This window comes from Mauremys reevesii, linkage group 1, assembly GCF_016161935.1.
Source record: "Mauremys reevesii isolate NIE-2019 linkage group 1, ASM1616193v1, whole genome shotgun sequence".
NCBI lineage: Eukaryota > Metazoa > Chordata > Testudines > Geoemydidae > Mauremys > Mauremys reevesii.
Genome location: NC_052623.1, coordinates 64,670,416 through 64,690,526, shown reverse-complemented (window position 1 = coordinate 64,690,526; position 20,111 = coordinate 64,670,416). Strand labels below are relative to the sequence as shown.

At 56.5% G+C, this 20,111-nt stretch overlaps 16 non-coding genes across 16 annotated transcripts; 5 read left to right on the top strand and 11 right to left on the bottom strand.

Moving 5' to 3' along the window:
- Nucleotides 1–1,466: 1,466 nt before the first annotated feature.
- On the bottom strand, nt 1,467–1,548 carry TRNAS-GCU. Its single transcript has one exon. It is a non-coding gene; the product is annotated as a tRNA-Ser (tRNA).
- A 98-nt stretch (nt 1,549–1,646) lies between these two features.
- TRNAG-CCC lies at nt 1,647–1,717 on the top strand. Its single transcript has one exon. It is a non-coding gene; the product is annotated as a tRNA-Gly (tRNA).
- Nucleotides 1,718–3,261: 1,544 nt separating this feature from the next.
- On the bottom strand, nt 3,262–3,343 carry TRNAS-GCU. Its single transcript has one exon. It is a non-coding gene; the product is annotated as a tRNA-Ser (tRNA).
- A 1,719-nt stretch (nt 3,344–5,062) lies between these two features.
- On the bottom strand, nt 5,063–5,144 carry TRNAS-GCU. The gene has a single exon. It is a non-coding gene; the product is annotated as a tRNA-Ser (tRNA).
- Nucleotides 5,145–5,242: 98 nt separating this feature from the next.
- On the top strand, nt 5,243–5,313 carry TRNAG-CCC. Its single transcript has one exon. It is a non-coding gene; the product is annotated as a tRNA-Gly (tRNA).
- Nucleotides 5,314–6,875: 1,562 nt separating this feature from the next.
- TRNAS-GCU lies at nt 6,876–6,957 on the bottom strand. The gene has a single exon. It is a non-coding gene; the product is annotated as a tRNA-Ser (tRNA).
- A 97-nt stretch (nt 6,958–7,054) lies between these two features.
- TRNAG-CCC lies at nt 7,055–7,125 on the top strand. Its single transcript has one exon. It is a non-coding gene; the product is annotated as a tRNA-Gly (tRNA).
- Nucleotides 7,126–8,683: 1,558 nt separating this feature from the next.
- TRNAS-GCU lies at nt 8,684–8,765 on the bottom strand. The gene has a single exon. It is a non-coding gene; the product is annotated as a tRNA-Ser (tRNA).
- A 1,724-nt stretch (nt 8,766–10,489) lies between these two features.
- On the bottom strand, nt 10,490–10,571 carry TRNAS-GCU. Its single transcript has one exon. It is a non-coding gene; the product is annotated as a tRNA-Ser (tRNA).
- Nucleotides 10,572–12,292: 1,721 nt separating this feature from the next.
- On the bottom strand, nt 12,293–12,372 carry TRNAS-GCU. The gene has a single exon. It is a non-coding gene; the product is annotated as a tRNA-Ser (tRNA).
- Nucleotides 12,373–14,101: 1,729 nt separating this feature from the next.
- TRNAS-GCU lies at nt 14,102–14,183 on the bottom strand. Its single transcript has one exon. It is a non-coding gene; the product is annotated as a tRNA-Ser (tRNA).
- Nucleotides 14,184–15,916: 1,733 nt separating this feature from the next.
- On the bottom strand, nt 15,917–15,997 carry TRNAS-GCU. Its single transcript has one exon. It is a non-coding gene; the product is annotated as a tRNA-Ser (tRNA).
- A 1,724-nt stretch (nt 15,998–17,721) lies between these two features.
- TRNAS-GCU lies at nt 17,722–17,803 on the bottom strand. Its single transcript has one exon. It is a non-coding gene; the product is annotated as a tRNA-Ser (tRNA).
- A 98-nt stretch (nt 17,804–17,901) lies between these two features.
- Nucleotides 17,902–17,972, top strand: TRNAG-CCC. The gene has a single exon. It is a non-coding gene; the product is annotated as a tRNA-Gly (tRNA).
- Nucleotides 17,973–19,532: 1,560 nt separating this feature from the next.
- TRNAS-GCU lies at nt 19,533–19,621 on the bottom strand. Its single transcript has one exon. It is a non-coding gene; the product is annotated as a tRNA-Ser (tRNA).
- An 83-nt stretch (nt 19,622–19,704) lies between these two features.
- TRNAG-CCC lies at nt 19,705–19,775 on the top strand. Its single transcript has one exon. It is a non-coding gene; the product is annotated as a tRNA-Gly (tRNA).
- The last annotated feature ends 336 nt before the right edge of the window (nt 19,776–20,111 follow it).

The following is a 20,111-nucleotide window of genomic DNA, read 5'->3' as shown; positions in this document are numbered from 1 at the left end:
CCACCCCCCTCAAAAAGAAGAGAAGGCTCAAGACCAAGGTTCCCTTCTGAGTGGCAGCGAGGAGGAGGGGTCCTACAGCTTTGCCATTGCAGCCAAGCAAGCAGGACGTCCAGGTACCTGCTGTCCTTTGGCAGCCAAAGACAGGCACCCAAGCCAGCTGGAGAAGAAGTGTCAGTGAAAGCCTGTGCGCTTGCCAGTAGCGCTGAGGCCTGTTGTGAGATTCCTCTTCTTGCGAGCCTGACGGGAGACCCGGCTGGCCCGAGAGGCACTGTGGCGTTGTCCCGCTTGGGTCACCTCTTGCCCAGGCCCTTCCACAGAACAGTACAAGGAGCTGGCTTTCCCTTCTCTTCCTAGGTGAAAGAGCTTTGCCTTACCAGGCTTCTCACCTAGCTTCACTTCCCAGAGACTTCAAGCCTTCCTTGCTTGAAGGGCTCAGCTTGCGAGCGCTCTGGCGCCTTGTGGCTGTCTAGTGATGGATGCCAAAGATGGCTTCTCTCCTCCAAAGTTCCAGCACCTTCTTTCAAGGGGCAGGATGACCTTCTGCTCTTCTTCCCTTCCTCTGCGCTTCCCAGCCCCCTGCTGATTTCTATGGAAACGAGGCTTCCCTGGCTTTGCCTCCCCCCCTTACTCCATTTCTTTGGAGACAGGGAGCTAGCTGCCTTCCCTCCTGTTTGGGGAAAGCCTGCTTCTCCCTTGCTTTGCTCCCAGGCTGTAAAGCAGAAGATCAGGGAGTCTTCCTAATTCCTCAGCTAGTGGTAAGACCTCCATTTCACCAGGATATTCATCACCAGTGTGCGAGAGGCTTCCAGAAAAGACCTTGCTCAATACCCTTTCAGACTACAGTACTATCTGATACAATCAGTTGAGTCAGTTCTTCATGACTTGAAGTTCAGACCCCCGTCTTTCTAGACCAGTCAGCCTTGGCAATGCAAAGTAAAACCCAGACCAAGCTTCTCTCTCCTGCTGGGTGGAGACGCCATCCGCACGTCTCCTCTTCTGCTTGTTAGCTTGAGAGCTATCTCTACCTCCGACGTCAATGACCCTTGATTCTCTCTGCCTGGCGAGCGGGCTGCTCGGAGAAGCAAACGGTTTACTGTGCCTAGGGCAGACCTCTTTCCCGACTCGCCTGGCTTCAAGACATTGCAGTCATCATTCCGGCCTCTAGCCGGAACTCTTCATACACACCGGGGGCGTACAGCAGCGGGCAAGGATCGGGGAGGTCTCAGTTTTTCAAGGAAACGTTCCGGGACACCGTTAAGATCCAGATCGAAAGCATAGCGCGTCAGTCTACGCTGAACTGGTCTGGACCGTGGGGCCTCAGACCTGTGAGCCCCTGCTCTGTTGGCCCCAGGAGCCGCTTTCCGGGCGGGTGGGCTTCTCTTGGTCGTTCGAGGAGGCGCGTGGGCGGCAACGGGCAGAAGTTGCCGAGGAAGGACCCCGTAGCCAAAATGGCAAGGGAAGGGCGACGACGAAGGTGGGATTCGAACCCACGCGTGCAGAGCACAATGGATTAGCAGTCCATCGCCTTAACCTCTCGGCCACCTCGTCAGCTGAAAGGCCGCCCCGGGACACCGGCTCTCCTTTGATCGGCCGACGCAGGCCGCCCGACGCAGGATGAGACGCCTTAGGAAGAGCAGGCTGCCAGCGCGCCAGTGGTGTAGAGGCATCATGCAGGATTCCCATTCCTGCGAGCCGGGTTCGAGTCCCGGCTGGCGCAAACCTGCTGGGCCCGTGGCCGCGTAAGGTCCTTCTCTTGCGTTGGTGCCTGGGAGCGGGAGGAAAGGCCCAGAGCAATAACTCAGTCATCTGACCCCCACCCCCCTCAAAAAGAAGAGAAGGCTCAAGACCAAGGTTCCCTTCTGAGTGGCAGCGAGGAGGAGGGGTCCTACAGCTTTGCCATTGCAGCCAAGCAAGCAGGACGTCCAGGTACCTGCTGTCCTTTGGCAGCCAAAGACAGGCACCCAAGCCAGCTGGAGAAGAAGTGTCAGTGAAAGCCTGTGCGCTTGCCAGTAGCGCTGAGGCCTGTTGTGAGATTCCTCTTCTTGCGAGCCTGACGGGAGACCCGGCTGGCCCGAGAGGCACTGTGGCGTTGTCCCGCTTGGGTCACCTCTTGCCCAGGCCCTTCCACAGAACAGTACAAGGAGCTGGCTTTCCCTTCTCTTCCTAGGTGAAAGAGCTTTGCCTTACCAGGCTTCTCACCTAGCTTCACTTCCCAGAGACTTCAAGCCTTCCTTGCTTGAAGGGCTCAGCTTGCGAGCGCTCTGGCGCCTTGTGGCTGTCTAGTGATGGATGCCAAAGATGGCTTCTCTCCTCCAAAGTTCCAGCACCTTCTTTCAAGGGGCAGGATGACCTTCTGCTCTTCTTCCCTTCCTCTGCGCTTCCCAGCCCCTGCTGATTTCTATGGAAACGAGGCTTCCTGGCTTTGCCTCCCCTTACTCCATTTCTTTGGAGACAGGGAGCTAGCTGCCTTCCCTCCTGTTTGGGGAAAGCCTGCTTCTCCCTTGCTTTGCTCCCAGGCTGTAAAGCAGAAGATCAGGGAGTCTTCCTAATTCCTCAGCTAGTGGTAAGACCTCCATTTCACCAGGATATTCATCACCAGTGTGCGAGAGGCTTCCAGAAAAGACCTTGCTCAATACCCTTTCAGACTACAGTACTATCTGATACAATCAGTTGAGTCAGTTCTTCATGACTTGAAGTTCAGACCCCCGTCTTTCTAGACCAGTCAGCCTTGGCAATGCAAAGTAAAACCCAGACCAAGCTTCTCTCCTGCTGGGTGGAGACGCCATGCTCTCGTCTCCTCTTCTGCTTGTTAGCTTGAGAGCTTTCTCTACCTCCTACGTCAATGACCCTTGATTCTCTCTGCCTGGCGAGCGGGCTGCTCAGAGAAGCAAACGGTTTCTTTGCCTAGGGCAGACCTCTTTTCCCGACTCGCCTGGCTTCAAGACATTGCAGTCATCATTCCGGCCTCTAGCCGAACTCTTCATACACACCGGGCGTACAGCAGCGGGCAAGGATCGGGAGGTCTCAGTTTTTCAAGGAAACGTTCGGGACACCGTTAAGATCCAGATCGAAAGCATAGCGCGTCAGGCTACGCTGAACTGGTCTGGAACTTGTGTCCTCAGACCAGTGAGCCTTCTTTTGGCACAAGGATCCGCTTTCCTGGCGGGTGGGCTTCTCTTGTTCGTTCTAGGAGTCGCTGGGCGGCAACGGGCAGAAGTTGCCGGGAGGAAGGACCCCGTAGCCAAAATGGCAAGGGAAGGGCGACGAAGGTGGGATTCGAACCCACGCGTGCAGAGCACAATGGATTAGCAGTCCATCGCCTTAACCTCTCGGCCACCTCGTCAGCTGAAAGGCCGCCCGGGACACCGCTCTCCTTTGATCGGCCGACGAGGCCGCCCGACGCAGGATGAGACGCCTTAGGAAGAGCAGGCTGCCAGCGCGCCAGTGGTGTAGAGGCATCATGCAGGATTCCCATTCCTGCGAGCCGGGTTCGAGTCGGCTGGCGCAAACCTGCTGGGCCCGTGGCCGCGTAAGGTCCTTCTCTTGCGTTGGTGCCTGGGAGCGGGAGGAAAGGCCCAGAGCAATAACTCCGTCATCTGACCCCCACCCCCCGCCAAAAGAAGAGAAGGCTCAAGACCAAGGTTCCTTCTGAGTGGCAGCGAGGAGGAGGTCCTACAGCTTTGCCATTGCAGCCAAGCAAGCAGGACGTCCTGGTACCTGCTGTCCTTTGGCAGCCAAAGACAGGCACCCAAGCCAGCTGGAGAAGAAGTGTCAGTGAAAGCCTGTGCGCTTGCCAGTAGCGCTGAGGCCTGTTGTGAGATTCCTCTTCTTGCGAGCCTGACGGAGACCCGGCTGGCCCGAGAGGCACTGTGGCGTTGTCCCGCTTGGGTCACCTCTTGCCCAGGCCCTTCCACAGAACAGTACAAGGAGCTGGCTTTCCTTCTCTTCCTAGGTGAAAGAGCTTTGCCTTACCAGGCTTCTCACCTAGCTTCACTTCCCAGAGACTACAAGCCTTCCTTGCATGAAGGGCTCAGCGTGTGAGCGCTCTGGCGCCTAGTGGCTGTCTAGTGATGGATGCCAAAGATGGCTTCTCTCCTCCAAAGTTCCAGCACCTTCTTTCAAGGGGCAGGATGACCTTCTGCTCTTCTTCCCTTCCTCTGCGCTTCCCAGCCCCTGCTGATTTCTATGGAAACGAGGCTTCCCTGGCTTTGCCTCCCCTTACTCCATTTCTTTGGAGACAGGGAGCTAGCTGCCTTCCCTCCTGTTTGGGGGGAAAGCCTGCTTCTCCCTTGCTTTGCTCCCAGGCTGTAAAGCAGAAGATCAGGGAGTCTTCCTAATTCCTCAGCTAGTGGTAAGACCTCCATTTCACCAGGATATTCATCACCAGTGTGCGAGAGGCTTCCAGAAAAGACCTTGCTCAATACCCTTTCAGACTACAGTACTATCTGATACAATCAGTTGAGTCAGTTCTTCATGACTTGAAGTTCAGACCCCCGTCTTTCTAGACCAGTCAGCCTTGGCAATGCAAAGTAAAACCCAGACCAAGCTTCTCTCTCCTGCTGGGTGGAGACGCCATGCTCTCGTCTCCTCTTCTGCTTGTTAGCTTGAGAGCTTTCTCTACCTCCTACGTCAATGACCCTTGATTCTCTCTGCCTGGCGAGCGGGCTGCTCAGAGAAGCAAACGGTTTCTTTGCCTAGGGCAGACCTCTTTCCCGACTCGCCTGGCTTCAAGACATTGCAGTCATCATTCCGGCCTCTAGCCGGAACTCTTCATACACACCGGGGGCGTACAGCAGCGGGCAAGGATCGGGGAGGTCTCAGTTTTTCAAGGAAACGTTCCGGGACACCGTTAAGATCCAGATCGAAAGCATAGCGCGTCAGGCTACGCTGAACTGGTCTGGAACTTGTGTCCTCAGACCAGTGAGCCCCTTCTCTTTTGGCACAAGGATCCGCTTTCCTGGCGGGTGGGCTTCTCTTGTTCGTTCTAGGAGTCGCTTGGGCGGCAACGGGCAGAAGTTGCCGGGAGGAAGGACCCGTAGCCAAAATGGCAAGGGAAGGGCGACGACGAAGGTGGGATTCGAACCCACGCGTGCAGAGCACAATGGATTAGCAGTCCATCGCCTTAACCTCTCGGCCACCTCGTCAGCTGAAAGGCCGCCCCGGGACACCGGCTCTCCTTTGATCGGCCGACGCAGGCCGCCCGACGCAGGATGAGACGCCTTAGGAAGAGCAGGCTGCCAGCGCGCCAGTGGTGTAGAGGCATCATGCAGGATTCCCATTCCTGCGAGCCGGGTTCGAGTCCCGGCTGGCGCAAACCTGCTGGGCCCGTGGCCGCGTAAGGTCCTTCTCTTGCGTTGGTGCCTGGGAGCGGGAGGAAAGGCCCAGAGCAATAACTCAGTCATCTGACCCCCACCCCCCTCAAAAAGAAGAGAAGGCTCAAGACCAAGGTTCCCTTCTGAGTGGCAGCGAGGAGGAGGGGTCCTACAGCTTTGCCATTGCAGCCAAGCAAGCAGGACGTCCAGGTACCTGCTGTCCTTTGGCAGCCAAAGACAGGCACCCAAGCCAGCTGGAGAAGAAGTGTCAGTGAAAGCCTGTGCGCTTGCCAGTAGCGCTGAGGCCTGTTGTGAGATTCCTCTTCTTGCGAGCCTGACGGGAGACCCGGCTGGCCCGAGAGGCACTGTGGCGTTGTCCCGCTTGGGTCACCTCTTGCCCAGGCCCTTCCACAGAACAGTACAAGGAGCTGGCTTTCCCTTCTCTTCCTAGGTGAAAGAGCTTTGCCTTACCAGGCTTCTCACCTAGCTTCACTTCCCAGAGACTTCAAGCCTTCCTTGCTTGAAGGGCTCAGCTTGCAAGCGCTCTGGCGCCTTGTGGCTGTCTAGTGATGGATGCCAAAGATGGCTTCTCTCCTCCAAAGTTCCAGCACCTTCTTTCAAGGGGCAGGATGACCTTCTGCTCTTCTTCCCTTCCTCTGCGCTTCCCAGCCCCCTGCTGATTTCTATGGAAACGAGGCTTCCCTGGCTTTGCCTCCCCTTACTCCATTTCTTTGGAGACAGGGAGCTAGCTGCCTTCCCTCCTGTTTGGGGGGAAAGCCTGCTTCTCCCTTGCTTTGCTCCCAGGCTGTAAAGCAGAAGATCAGGGAGTCTTCCTAATTCCTCAGCTAGTGGTAAGACCTCCATTTCACCAGGATATTCATCACCAGTGTGCGAGAGGCTTCCAGAAAAGACCTTGCTCAATACCCTTTCAGACTACAGTACTATCTGATACAATCAGTTGAGTCAGTTCTTCATGACTTGAAGTTCAGACCCCCGTCTTTCTAGACCAGTCAGCCTTGGCAATGCAAAGTAAAACCCAGACCAAGCTTCTCTCTCCTGCTGGGTGGAGACGCCATGCTCTCGTCTCCTCTTCTGCTTGTTAGCTTGAGAGCTTTCTCTACCTCCTACGTCAATGACCCTTGATTCTCTCTGCCTGGCGAGCGGGCTGCTCAGAGAAGCAAACGGTTTCCTTTGCCTAGGGCAGACCTCTTTTCCCGACTCGCCTGGCTTCAAGACATTGCAGTCATCATTCCGGCCTCTAGCCGGAACTCTTCATACACACCGGGGGCGTACAGCAGCGGGCAAGGATCGGGGAGGTCTCAGTTTTTCAAGGAAACGTTCCGGGACACCGTTAAGATCCAGATCGAAAGCATAGCGCGTCAGGCTACGCTGAACTGGTCTGGAACTTGTGTCCTCAGACCAGTGAGCCCCTTCTCTTTTGGCACAAGGATCCGCTTTCCTGGCGGGTGGGCTTCTCTTGTTCGTTCTAGGAGTCGCTTGGGCGGCAACGGGCAGAAGTTGCCGAGGAAGGACCCCGTAGCCAAAATGGCAAGGGAAGGGCGACGACGAAGGTGGGATTCGAACCCACGCGTGCAGAGCACAATGGATTAGCAGTCCATCGCCTTAACCTCTCGGCCACCTCGTCAGCTGAAAGGCCGCCCCGGGACACCGCTCTCCTTTGATCGGCCGACGCAGGCCGCCCGACGCAGGATGAGACGCCTTAGGAAGAGCAGGCTGCCAGCGCGCCAGTGGTGTAGAGGCATCATGCAGGATTCCCATTCCTGCGAGCCGGGTTCGAGTCCCGGCTGGCGCAAACCTGCTGGGCCCGTGGCCGCGTAAGGTCCTTCTCTTGCGTTGGTGCCTGGGAGCGGGAGGAAAGGCCCAGAGCAATAACTCAGTCATCTGACCCCCACCCCCCTCAAAAAGAAGAGAAGGCTCAAGACCAAGGTTCCCTTCTGAGTGGCAGCGAGGAGGAGGGGTCCTACAGCTTTGCCATTGCAGCCAAGCAAGCAGGACGTCCAGGTACCTGCTGTCCTTTGGCAGCCAAAGACAGGCACCCAAGCCAGCTGGAGAAGAAGTGTCAGTGAAAGCCTGTGCGCTTGCCAGTAGCGCTGAGGCCTGTTGTGAGATTCCTCTTCTTGCGAGCCTGACGGGAGACCCGGCTGGCCCGAGAGGCACTGTGGCGTTGTCCCGCTTGGGTCACCTCTTGCCCAGGCCCTTCCACAGAACAGTACAAGGAGCTGGCTTTCCTTCTCTTCCTAGGTGAAAGAGCTTTGCCTTACCAGGCTTCTCACCTAGCTTCACTTCCAAGAGACTTCAAGCCTTCCTTGCTAGAAGGCCTCAGCTTGCGAGCGCTCTGGCGCCTTGTGGCTGTCTAGTGATGGATGCCAAAGATGGCTTCTCTCCTCCAAAGTTCCAGCACCTTCTTTCAAGGGGCAGGATGACCTTCTGCTCTTCTTCCCTTCCTCTGCGCTTCCCAGCCCCTGCTGATTTCTATGGAAACGAGGCTTCCTGGCTTTGCCTCCCCTTACTCCATTTCTTTGGAGACAGGAGCTAGCTGCCTTCCCTCCTGTTTGGGGAAAGCCTGCTTCTCCCTTGCTTTGCTCCCAGGCTGTAAAGCAGAAGATCAGGGAGTCTTCCTAATTCCTCAGCTAGTGGTAAGACCTCCATTTCACCAGGATATTCATCACCAGTGTGCGAGAGGCTTCCAGAAAAGACCTTGCTCAATACCCTTTCAGACTACAGTACTATCTGATACAATCAGTTGAGTCAGTTCTTCATGACTTGAAGTTCAGACCCCCGTCTTTCTAGACCAGTCAGCCTTGGCAATGCAAAGTAAAACCCAGACCAAGCTTCTCTCTCCTGCTGGGTGGAGACGCCATGCTCTCGTCTCCTCTTCTGCTTGTTAGCTTGAGAGCTTTCTCTACCTCCTACGTCAATGACCCTTGATTCTCTCTGCCTGGCGAGCGGGCTGCTCAGAGAAGCAAACGGTTTCCTTTGCCTAGGGCAGACCTCTTTTCCCGACTCGCCTGGCTTCAAGACATTGCAGTCATCATTCCGGCCTCTAGCCGGAACTCTTCATACACACCGGGGGCGTACAGCAGCGGGCAAGGATCGGGGAGGTCTCAGTTTTTCAAGGAAACGTTCCGGGACACCGTTAAGATCCAGATCGAAAGCATAGCGCGTCAGGCTACGCTGAACTGGTCTGGAACTTGTGTCCTCAGACCAGTGAGCCCCTTCTCTTTTGGCACAAGGATCCGCTTTCCTGGCGGGTGGGCTTCTCTTGTTCGTTCTAGGAGTCGCTTGGGCGGCAACGGGCAGAAGTTGCCGGGAGGAAGGACCCCGTAGCCAAAATGGCAAGGGAAGGGCGACGACGAAGGTGGGATTCGAACCCACGCGTGCAGAGCACAATGGATTAGCAGTCCATCGCCTTAACCTCTCGGCCACCTCGTCAGCTGAAAGGCCGCCCCGGGACACCGGCTCTCCTTTGATCGGCCGACGCAGGCCGCCCGACGCAGGATGAGACGCCTTAGGAAGAGCAGGCTGCCAGCGCGCCAGTGGTGTAGAGGCATCATGCAGGATTCCCATTCCTGCGAGCCGGGTTCGAGTCGGCTGGCGCAAACCTGCTGGGCCCGTGGCGCGTAAGGTCCTTCTCTTGCGTTGGTGCCTGGGAGGCGGGAGGAAAGGCCCAGAGCAATAACTCAGTCATCTGACCCCCACCCCCCTCAAAAAGAAGAGAAGGCTCAAGACCAAGGTTCCCTTCTGAGTGGCAGCGAGGAGGAGGGGTCCTACAGCTTTGCCATTGCAGCCAAGCAAGCAGGACGTCCAGGTACCTGCTGTCCTTTGGCAGCCAAAGACAGGCACCCAAGCCAGCTGGAGAAGAAGTGTCAGTGAAAGCCTGTGCGCTTGCCAGTAGCGCTGAGGCCTGTTGTGAGATTCCTCTTCTTGCGAGCCTGACGGGAGACCCGGCTGGCCCGAGAGGCACTGTGGCGTTGTCCCGCTTGGGTCACCTCTTGCCCAGGCCCTTCCACAGAACAGTACAAGGAGCTGGCTTTCCTTCTCTTCCTAGGTGAAAGAGCTTGGCCTGACCAGGCTTCTCACCTAGGTTCCCGTCCCAGAGACTTCAAGCCTTCCTTGCTTGAAGGGCTCAGCTTGGGAGCGCTCTGGCGCCTTGTGGCTGTCTAGTGATGGATGCCAAAGATGGCTTCTCTCCTCCAAAGTTCCAGCACCTTCTTTCAAGGGGCAGGATGACCTTCTGCTCTTCTTCCCTTCCTCTGCGCTTCCCAGCCCCTGCTGATTTCTATGGAAACGAGGCTTCCTGGCTTTGCCTCCCCTTACTCCATTTCTTTGGAGACAGGGAGCTAGCTGCCTTCCCTCCTGTTTGGGGGGAAAGCCTGCTTCTCCCTTGCTTTGCTCCCAGGCTGTAAAGCAGAAGATCAGGGAGTCTTCCTAATTCCTCAGCTAGTGGTAAGACCTCCATTTCACCAGGATATTCATCACCAGTGTGCGAGAGGCTTCCAGAAAAGACCTTGCTCAATACCCTTTCAGACTACAGTACTATCTGATACAATCAGTTGAGTCAGTTCTTCATGACTTGAAGTTCAGACCCCCGTCTTTCTAGACCAGTCAGCCTTGGCAATGCAAAGTAAAACCCAGACCAAGCTTCTCTCTCCTGCTGGGTGGAGACGCCATGCTCTCGTCTCCTCTTCTGCTTGTTAGCTTGAGAGCTTTCTCTACCTCCTACGTCAATGACCCTTGATTCTCTCTGCCTGGCGAGCGGGCTGCTCAGAGAAGCAAACGGTTTCCTTTGCCTAGGGCAGACCTCTTTTCCCGACTCGCCTGGCTTCAAGACATTGCAGTCATCATTCCGGCCTCTAGCCGGAACTCTTCATACACACCGGGGGCGTACAGCAGCGGGCAAGGATCGGGGAGGTCTCAGTTTTTCAAGGAAACGTTCGGGACACCGTTAAGATCCAGATCGAAAGCATAGCGCGTCAGGCTACGCTGAACTGGTCTGGAACTTGTGTCCTCAGACCAGTGAGCCCCTTCTCTTTTGGCACAAGGATCCGCTTTCCTGGCGGGTGGGCTTCTCTTGTTCGTTCTAGGAGTCGCTTGGGCAACGGGCAGAAGTTGCCGGGAGGAAGGACCCCGTAGCCAAAATGGCAAGGGAAGGGCGACGACGAAGGTGGGATTCGAACCCACGCGTGCAGAGCACAATGGATTAGCAGTCCATCGCCTTAACCTCTCGGCCACCTCGTCAGCTGAAAGGCCGCCCCGGGACACCGGCTCTCCTTTGATCGGCCGACGCAGGCCGCCCGACGCAGGATGAGACGCCTTAGGAAGAGCAGGCTGCCAGCGCGCCAGTGGTGTAGAGGCATCATGCAGGATTCCCATTCCTGCGAGCCGGGTTCGAGTCGGCTGGCGCAAACCTGCTGGGCCCGTGGCGCGTAAGGTCCTTCTCTTGCGTTGGTGCCTGGGAGCGGGAGGAAAGGCCCAGAGCAATAACTCAGTCATCTGACCCCCACCCCCCTCAAAAAGAAGAGAAGGCTCAAGACCAAGGTTCCCTTCTGAGTGGCAGCGAGGAGGGGTCCTACAGCTTTGCCATTGCAGCCAAGCAAGCAGGACGTCCAGGTACCTGCTGTCCTTTGGCAGCCAAAGACAGGCACCCAAGCCAGCTGGAGAAGAAGTGTCAGTGAAAGCCTGTGCGCTTGCCAGTAGCGCTGAGGCCTGTTGTGAGATTCCTCTTCTTGCGAGCCTGACGGAGACCCGGCTGGCCCGAGAGGCACTGGGGGGTTGTCCCGCTTGGGTCACCTCTTGCCCAGGCCCTTCCACAGAACAGTACAAGGAGCTGGCTTTCCTTCTCTTCCTAGGTGAAAGAGCTTTGCCTTACCAGGCTTCTCACCTAGCTTCACTTCCCAGAGACTTCAAGCCTTCCTTGCTTGAAGGGCTCAGCTTGCGAGCGCTCTGGCGCCTTGTGGCTGTCTAGTGATGGATGCCAAAGATGGCTTCTCTCCTCCAAAGTTCCAGCACCTTCTTTCAAGGGGCAGGATGACCTTCTGCTCTTCTTCCCTTCCTCTGCGCTTCCCAGCCCCCTGCTGATTTCTATGGAAACGAGGCTTCCCTGGCTTTGCCTCCCCCCCTTACTCCATTTCTTTGGAGACAGGGAGCTAGCTGCCTTCCCTCCTGTTTGGGGGGAAAGCCTGCTTCTCCCTTGCTTTGCTCCCAGGCTGTAAAGCAGAAGATCAGGGAGTCTTCCTAATTCCTCAGCTAGTGGTAAGACCTCCATTTCACCAGGATATTCATCACCAGTGTGCGAGAGGCTTCCAGAAAAGACCTTGCTCAATACCCTTTCAGACTACAGTACTATCTGATACAATCAGTTGAGTCAGTTCTTCATGACTTGAAGTTCAGACCCCCGTCTTTCTAGACCAGTCAGCCTTGGCAATGCAAAGTAAAACCCAGACCAAGCTTCTCTCTCCTGCTGGGTGGAGACGCCATGCTCTCGTCTCCTCTTCTGCTTGTTAGCTTGAGAGCTTTCTCTACCTCCTACGTCAATGACCCTTGATTCTCTCTGCCTGGCGAGCGGGCTGCTCAGAGAAGCAAACGGTTTCCTTTGCCTAGGGCAGACCTCTTTTCCCGACTCGCCTGGCTTCAAGACATTGCAGTCATCATTCCGGCCTCTAGCCGGAACTCTTCATACACACCGGGGGCGTACAGCAGCGGGCAAGGATCGGGGAGGTCTCAGTTTTTCAAGGAAACGTTCCGGGACACCGTTAAGATCCAGATCGAAAGCATAGCGCGTCAGGCTACGCTGAACTGGTCTGGAACTTGTGTCCTCAGACCAGTGAGCCCTTCTCTTTTGGCACAAGGATCCGCTTTCCTGGCGGGTGGGCTTCTCTTGTTCGTTCTAGGAGTCGCTTGGCGGCAACGGGCAGAAGTTGCCGAGGAAGGACCCCGTAGCCAAAATGGCAAGGGAAGGGCGACGAAGGTGGGATTCGAACCCACGTGCAGAGCACAATGGATTAGCAGTCCATCGCCTTAACCTCTCGGCCACCTCGTCAGCTGAAAGGCGCCCGGGACACCGGCTCTCCTTTGATCGGCCGGCGCGGGCGCCCGGCGCAGGATGAGGCGCCTTAGGAAGAGCAGGCTGCCAGCCCGCCAGTGGTGTAGAGGCATCATGCAGGATTCCCATTCCTGCGAGCCGGGTTCGAGTCGGCTGGCGCAAACCTGCTGGGCCCGTGGCCGCGTAAGGTCCTTCTCTTGCGTTGGTGCCTGGGAGCGGGAGGAAAGGCCCAGAGCAATAACTCAGTCATCTGACCCCCACCCCCCTCAAAAAGAAGAGAAGGCTCAAGACCAAGGTTCCCTTCTGAGTGGCAGCGAGGAGGAGGGGTCCTACAGCTTTGCCATTGCAGCCAAGCAAGCAGGACGTCCAGGTACCTGCTGTCCTTTGGCAGCCAAAGACAGGCACCCAAGCCAGCTGGAGAAGAAGTGTCAGTGAAAGCCTGTGCGCTTGCCAGTAGCGCTGAGGCCTGTTGTGAGATTCCTCTTCTTGCGAGCCTGACGGGAGACCCGGCTGGCCCGAGAGGCACTGTGGCGTTGTCCCGCTTGGGTCACCTCTTGCCCAGGCCCTTCCACAGAACAGTACAAGGAGCTGGCTTTCCCTTCTCTTCCTAGGTGAAAGAGCTTTGCCTTACCAGGCTTCTCACCTAGCTTCACTTCCCAGAGACTTCAAGCCTTCCTTGCTTGAAGGGCTCAGCTTATGGCGCTCTGGCGCCTTGTGGCTGTCTAGTGATGGATGCCAAAGATGGCTTCTCTCCTCCAAAGTTCCAGCACCTTCTTTCAAGGGGCAGGATGACCTTCTGCTCTTCTTCCCTTCCTCTGCGCTTCCCAGCCCCCTGCTGATTTCTATGGAAACGAGGCTTCCCTGGCTTTGCCTCCCCCCCTTACTCCATTTCTTTGGAGACAGGAGCTAGCTGCCTTCCCTCCTGTTTGGGGGGAAAGCCTGCTTCTCCCTTGCTTTGCTCCCAGGCTGTAAAGCAGAAGATCAGGGAGTCTTCCTAATTCCTCAGCTAGTGGTAAGACCTCCATTTCACCAGGATATTCATCACCAGTGTGCGAGAGGCTTCCAGAAAAGACCTTGCTCAATACCCTTTCAGACTACAGTACTATCTGATACAATCAGTTGAGTCAGTTCTTCATGACTTGAAGTTCAGACCCCCGTCTTTCTAGACCAGTCAGCCTTGGCAATGCAAAGTAAAACCCAGACCAAGCTTCTCTCTCCTGCTGGGTGGAGACGCCATGCTCTCGTCTCCTCTTCTGCTTGTTAGCTTGAGAGCTTTCTCTACCTCCTACGTCAATGACCCTTGATTCTCTCTGCCTGGCGAGCGGGCTGCTCAGAGAAGCAAACGGTTTCCTTTGCCTAGGGCAGACCTCTTTTCCCGACTCGCCTGGCTTCAAGACATTGCAGTCATCATTCCGGCCTCTAGCCGGAACTCTTCATACACACCGGGGGCGTACAGCAGCGGGCAAGGATCGGGGAGGTCTCAGTTTTTCAAGGAAACGTTCCGGGACACCGTTAAGATCCAGATCGAAAGCATAGCGCGTCAGGCTACGCTGAACTGGTCTGGAACTTGTGTCCTCAGACCAGTGAGCCCCTTCTCTTTTGGCACAAGGATCCGCTTTCCTGGCGGGTGGGCTTCTCTTGTTCGTTCTAGGAGTCGCTTGGGCGGCAACGGGCAGAAGTTGCCGGGAGGAAGGACCCCGTAGCCAAAATGGCAAGGGAAGGGCGACGACGAAGGTGGGATTCGAACCCACGCGTGCAGAGCACAATGGATTAGCAGTCCATCGCCTTAACCTCTCGGCCACCTCGTCAGCTGAAAGGCTGCCCGGGACACCGGCTCTCCTTTGATCGGCCGGCGCGGGCCGCCCGGCGCAGGATGAGGCGCCTTAGGAAGAGCAGGCTGCCAGCGCGCCAGTGGTGTAGAGGCATCATGCAGGATTCCCATTCCTGCGAGCCGGGTTCGAGTCGGCTGGCGCAAACCTGCTGGGCCCGTGGCCGCGTAAGGTCCTTCTCTTGCGTTGGTGCCTGGGAGCGGGAGGAAAGGCCCAGAGCAATAACTCAGTCATCTGACCCCCACCCCCCTCAAAAAGAAGAGAAGGCTCAAGACCAAGGTTCCCTTCTGAGTGGCAGCGAGGAGGAGGGGTCCTACAGCTTTGCCATTGCAGCCAAGCAAGCAGGACGTCCAGGTACCTGCTGTCCTTTGGCAGCCAAAGACAGGCACCCAAGCCAGCTGGAGAAGAAGTGTCAGTGAAAGCCTGTGCGCTTGCCAGTAGCGCTGAGGCCTGTTGTGAGATTCCTCTTCTTGCGAGCCTGACGGGAGACCCGGCTGGCCCGAGAGGCACTGTGGCGTTGTCCCGCTTGGGTCACCTCTTGCCCAGGCCCTTCCACAGAACAGTACAAGGAGCTGGCTTTCCCTTCTCTTCCTAGGTGAAAGAGCTTTGCCTTACCAGGCTTCTCACCTAGCTTCACTTCCCAGAGACTTCAAGCCTTCCTTGCTTGAAGGGCTCAGCTTGCGAGCGCTCTGGCGCCTTGTGGCTGTCTAGTGATGGATGCCAAAGATGGCTTCTCTCCTCCAAAGTTCCAGCACCTTCTTTCAAGGGGCAGGATGACCTTCTGCTCTTCTTCCCTTCCTCTGCGCTTCCCAGCCCCCTGCTGATTTCTATGGAAACGAGGCTTCCCTGGCTTTGCCTCCCCCCCTTACTCCATTTCTTTGGAGACAGGGAGCTAGCTGCCTTCCCTCCTGTTTGGGGGGAAAGCCTGCTTCTCCCTTGCTTTGCTCCCAGGCTGTAAAGCAGAAGATCAGGGAGTCTTCCTAATTCCTCAGCTAGTGGTAAGACCTCCATTTCACCAGGATATTCATCACCAGTGTGCGAGAGGCTTCCAGAAAAGACCTTGCTCAATACCCTTTCAGACTACAGTACTATCTGATACAATCAGTTGAGTCAGTTCTTCATGACTTGAAGTTCAGACCCCCGTCTTTCTAGACCAGTCAGCCTTGGCAATGCAAAGTAAAACCCAGACCAAGCTTCTCTCTCCTGCTGGGTGGAGACGCCATGCTCTCGTCTCCTCTTCTGCTTGTTAGCTTGAGAGCTTTCTCTACCTCCTACGTCAATGACCCTTGATTCTCTCTGCCTGGCGAGCGGGCTGCTCAGAGAAGCAAACGGTTTCCTTTGCCTAGGGCAGACCTCTTTTCCCGACTCGCCTGGCTTCAAGACATTGCAGTCATCATTCCGGCCTCTAGCCGGAACTCTTCATACACACCGGGGGCGTACAGCAGCGGGCAAGGATCGGGGAGGTCTCAGTTTTTCAAGGAAACGTTCCGGGACACCGTTAAGATCCAGATCGAAAGCATAGCGCGTCAGGCTACGCTGAACTGGTCTGGAACTTGTGTCCTCAGACCAGTGAGCCCCTTCTCTTTTGGCACAAGGATCCGCTTTCCTGGCGGGTGGGCTTCTCTTGTTCGTTCTAGGAGTCGCTTGGGCGGCAACGGGCAGAAGTTGCCGGGAGGAAGGACCCCGTAGCCAAAATGGCAAGGGAAGGGCGACGACGAAGGTGGGATTCGAACCCAGCGTGCAGAGCACAATGGATTAGCAGTCCATCGCCTTAACCTCTCGGCCACCTCGTCAGCTGAAAGGCCGCCCGGGACACCGGCTCTCCTTTGATCGGCCGGCGCGGGCCGCCCGGCGCAGGATGAGGCGCCTTAGGAAGAGCAGGCTGCCAGCGCGCCAGTGGTGTAGAGGCATCATGCAGGATTCCCATTCCTGCGAGCCGGGTTCGAGTCGGCTGGCGCAAACCTGCTGGGCCCGTGGCCGCGTAAGGTCCTTCTCTTGCGTTGGTGCCTGGGAGCGGGAGGAAAGGCCCAGAGCAATAACTCAGTCATCTGACCCCCACCCCCCTCAAAAAGAAGAGAAGGCTCAAGACCAAGGTTCCCTTCTGAGTGGCAGCGAGGAGGAGGGTCCTACAGCTTTGCCATTGCAGCCAAGCAAGCAGGACGTCCAGGTACCTGCTGTCCTTTGGCAGCCAAAGACAGGCACCCAAGCCAGCTGGAGAAGAAGTGTCAGTGAAAGCCTGTGCGCTTGCCAGTAGCGCTGAGGCCTGTTGTGAGATTCCTCTTCTTGCGAGCCTGACGGGAGACCCGGCTGGCCCGAGAGGCACTGTGGCGTTGTCCCGCTTGGGTCACCTCTTGCCCAGGCCCTTCCACAGAACAGTACAAGGAGCTGGCTTTCCCTTCTCTTCCTAGGTGAAAGAGCTTTGCCTTACCAGGCTTCTCACCTAGCTTCACTTCCCAGAGACTTCAAGCCTTCCTTGCTTGAAGGGCTCAGCTTATAGCGCTCTGGCGCCTTGTGGCTGTCTAGTGATGGATGCCAAAGATGGCTTCTCTCCTCCAAAGTTCCAGCACCTTCTTTCAAGGGGCAGGATGACCTTCTGCTCTTCTTCCCTTCCTCTGCGCTTCCCAGCCCCCTGCTGATTTCTATGGAAACGAGGCTTCCCTGGCTTTGCCTCCCCCCCTTACTCCATTTCTTTGGAGACAGGGAGCTAGCTGCCTTCCCTCCTGTTTGGGGGGAAAGCCTGCTTCTCCCTTGCTTTGCTCCCAGGCTGTAAAGCAGAAGATCAGGGAGTCTTCCTAATTCCTCAGCTAGTGGTAAGACCTCCATTTCACCAGGATATTCATCACCAGTGTGCGAGAGGCTTCCAGAAAAGACCTTGCTCAATACCCTTTCAGACTACAGTACTATCTGATACAATCAGTTGAGTCAGTTCTTCATGACTTGAAGTTCAGACCCCCGTCTTTCTAGACCAGTCAGCCTTGGCAATGCAAAGTAAAACCCAGACCAAGCTTCTCTCTCCTGCTGGGTGGAGACGCCATGCTCTCGTCTCCTCTTCTGCTTGTTAGCTTGAGAGCTTTCTCTACCTCCTACGTCAATGACCCTTGATTCTCTCTGCCTGGCGGCGGGCTGCTCAGAGAAGCAAACGGTTTCCTTTGCCTAGGGCAGACCTCTTTTCCCGACTCGCCTGGCTTCAAGACATTGCAGTCATCATTCCGGCCTCTGGCGAACTCTTCATACACACCGGGGCGTACAGCAGCGGGCAAGGATCGGGAGGTCTCAGTTTTTCAAGGAAAGCGTTCGGGACACCGTTAAGATCCAGATCGAAAGCATAGCGCGTCAGGCTACGCTGAACTGGTCTGGAACTTGTGTCCTCAGACCAGTGAGCCCCTTCTCTTTTGGCACAAGGATCCGCTTTCCTGGCGGGTGGGCTTCTCTTGTTCGTTCTAGGAGTCGCTTGGGCGGCAGCGGGCAGAAGTTGCGGGAGGAAGGACCCGTAGCCAAAATGGCAAGGGAAGGGCGGCGACGAAGGTGGGATTCGAACCCACGCGTGCAGAGCACAATGGATTAGCAGTCCATCGCCTTAACCTCTCGGCCACCTCGTCAGCTGAAAGGCCGCCCCGGGACACCGGCTCTCCTTTGATCGGCCGGCGCGGGCGCCCGGCGCAGGATGAGGACGCCTTAGGAAGAGCAGGCTGCCAGCGCGCCAGTGGTGTAGAGGCATCATGCAGGATTCCCATTCCTGCGAGCCGGGTTCGAGTCCCGGCTGGCGCAAACCTGCTGGGCCCGTGGCCGCGTAAGGTCCTTCTCTTGCGTTGGTGCCTGGGAGGCGGGAGGAAAGGCCCAGAGCAATAACTCAGTCATCTGACCCCACCCCCTCAAAAAGAAGAGAAGGCTCAAGACCAAGGTTCCCTTCTGAGTGGCAGCGAGGAGGGGTCCTACAGCTTTGCCATTGCAGCCAAGCAAGCAGGACGTCCAGGTACCTGCTGTCCTTTGGCAGCCAAAGACAGGCACCCAAGCCAGCTGGAGAAGAAGTGTCAGTGAAAGCCTGTGCGCTTGCCAGTAGCGCTGAGGCCTGTTGTGAGATTCCTCTTCTTGCGAGCCTGACGGAGACCCGGCTGGCCCGAGAGGCACTGTGGCGTTGTCGCTTGGGTCACCTCTTGCCCAGGCCCTTCCACAGAACAGTACAAGGAGCTGGCTTTCCCTTCTCTTCCTAGGTGAAAGAGCTTTGCCTTACCAGGCTTCTCACCTAGCTTCACTTCCCAGAGACTTCAAGCCTTCCTTGCTTGAAGGGCTCAGCTTGCGAGCGCTCTGGCGCCTTGTGGCTGTCTAGTGATGGATGCCAAAGATGGCTTCTCTCCTCCAAAGTTCCAGCACCTTCTTTCAAGGGGCAGGATGACCTTCTGCTCTTCTTCCCTTCCTCTGCGCTTCCCAGCCCCCTGCTGATTTCTATGGAAACGAGGCTTCCCTGGCTTTGCCTCCCCCCCTTACTCCATTTCTTTGGAGACAGGGAGCTAGCTGCCTTCCCTCCTGTTTGGGGGGAAAGCCTGCTTCTCCCTTGCTTTGCTCCCAGGCTGTAAAGCAGAAGATCAGGGAGTCTTCCTAATTCCTCAGCTAGTGGTAAGACCTCCATTTCACCAGGATATTCATCACCAGTGTGCGAGAGGCTTCCAGAAAAGACCTTGCTCAATACCCTTTCAGACTACAGTACTATCTGATACAATCAGTTGAGTCAGTTCTTCATGACTTGAAGTTCAGACCCCCGTCTTTCTAGACCAGTCAGCCTTGGCAATGCAAAGTAAAACCCAGACCAAGCTTCTCTCTCCTGCTGGGTGGAGACGCCATGCTCTCGTCTCCTCTTCTGCTTGTTAGCTTGAGAGCTTTCTCTACCTCCTACGTCAATGACCCTTGATTCTCTCTGCCTGGCGAGCGGGCTGCTCAGAGAAGCAAACGGTTTCCTTTGCCTAGGGCAGACCTCTTTTCCCGACTCGCCTGGCTTCAAGACATTGCAGTCATCATTCCGGCCTCTAGCCGGGACTCTTCATACACACCGGGGGCGTACAGCAGCGGGCAAGGATCGGGGAGGTCTCAGTTTTTCAAGGAAACGTTCCGGGACACCGTTAAGATCCAGATCGAAAGCATAGCGCGTCAGGCTACGCTGAACTGGTCTGGAACTTGTGTCCTCAGACCAGTGAGCCCCTTCTCTTTTGGCACAAGGATCCGCTTTCCTGGCGGGTGGGCTTCTCTTGTTCGTTCTAGGAGTCGCTTGGGCGGCAACGGGCAGAAGTTGCCGGGAGGAAGGACCCCGTAGCCAAAATGGCAAGGGAAGGGAGACGACGAAGGTGGGATTTGAACCCACGCGTGCAGAGCACAATGGATTAGCAGTCCATTGCCTTAACCTCTCGGCCACCTCAAAGGCCGCCCCGGGATACCGGCTCTCCTTTGATCGGCCGACGCAGGCCGCCCGACGCAGGATGAGACGCCTTAGGAAGAGCAGGCTGCCAGCGCGCCAGTGGTGTAGAGGCATCATGCAGGATTCCCATTCCTGCGAGCCGGGTTCGAGTCCCGGCTGGCGCAAACCTGCTGGGCCCATGGCCGCGTAAGGTCCTTCTCTTGCGTTGGTGCCTGGGAGCGGGAGGAAAGGCCCAGAGCAATAACTCAGTCATCTGACCCCCACCCCCCCTCAAAAAAAGAGAAGGCTCAAGACCAAGGTTCCCTTCTGAGTGGCAGCGAGGAGGAGGGGTCCTACAGCTTTGCCATTGCAGCCAAGCAAGCAGGACGTCCAGGTACCTGCTGTCCTTTGGCAGCCAAAGACAGGCACCCAAGCCAGCTGGAGAAGAAGTGTCAGTGAAAGCCTGTGCGCTTGCCAGTAGCGCTGAGGCCTGTTGTGAGATTCCTCTTCTTGCGAGCCTG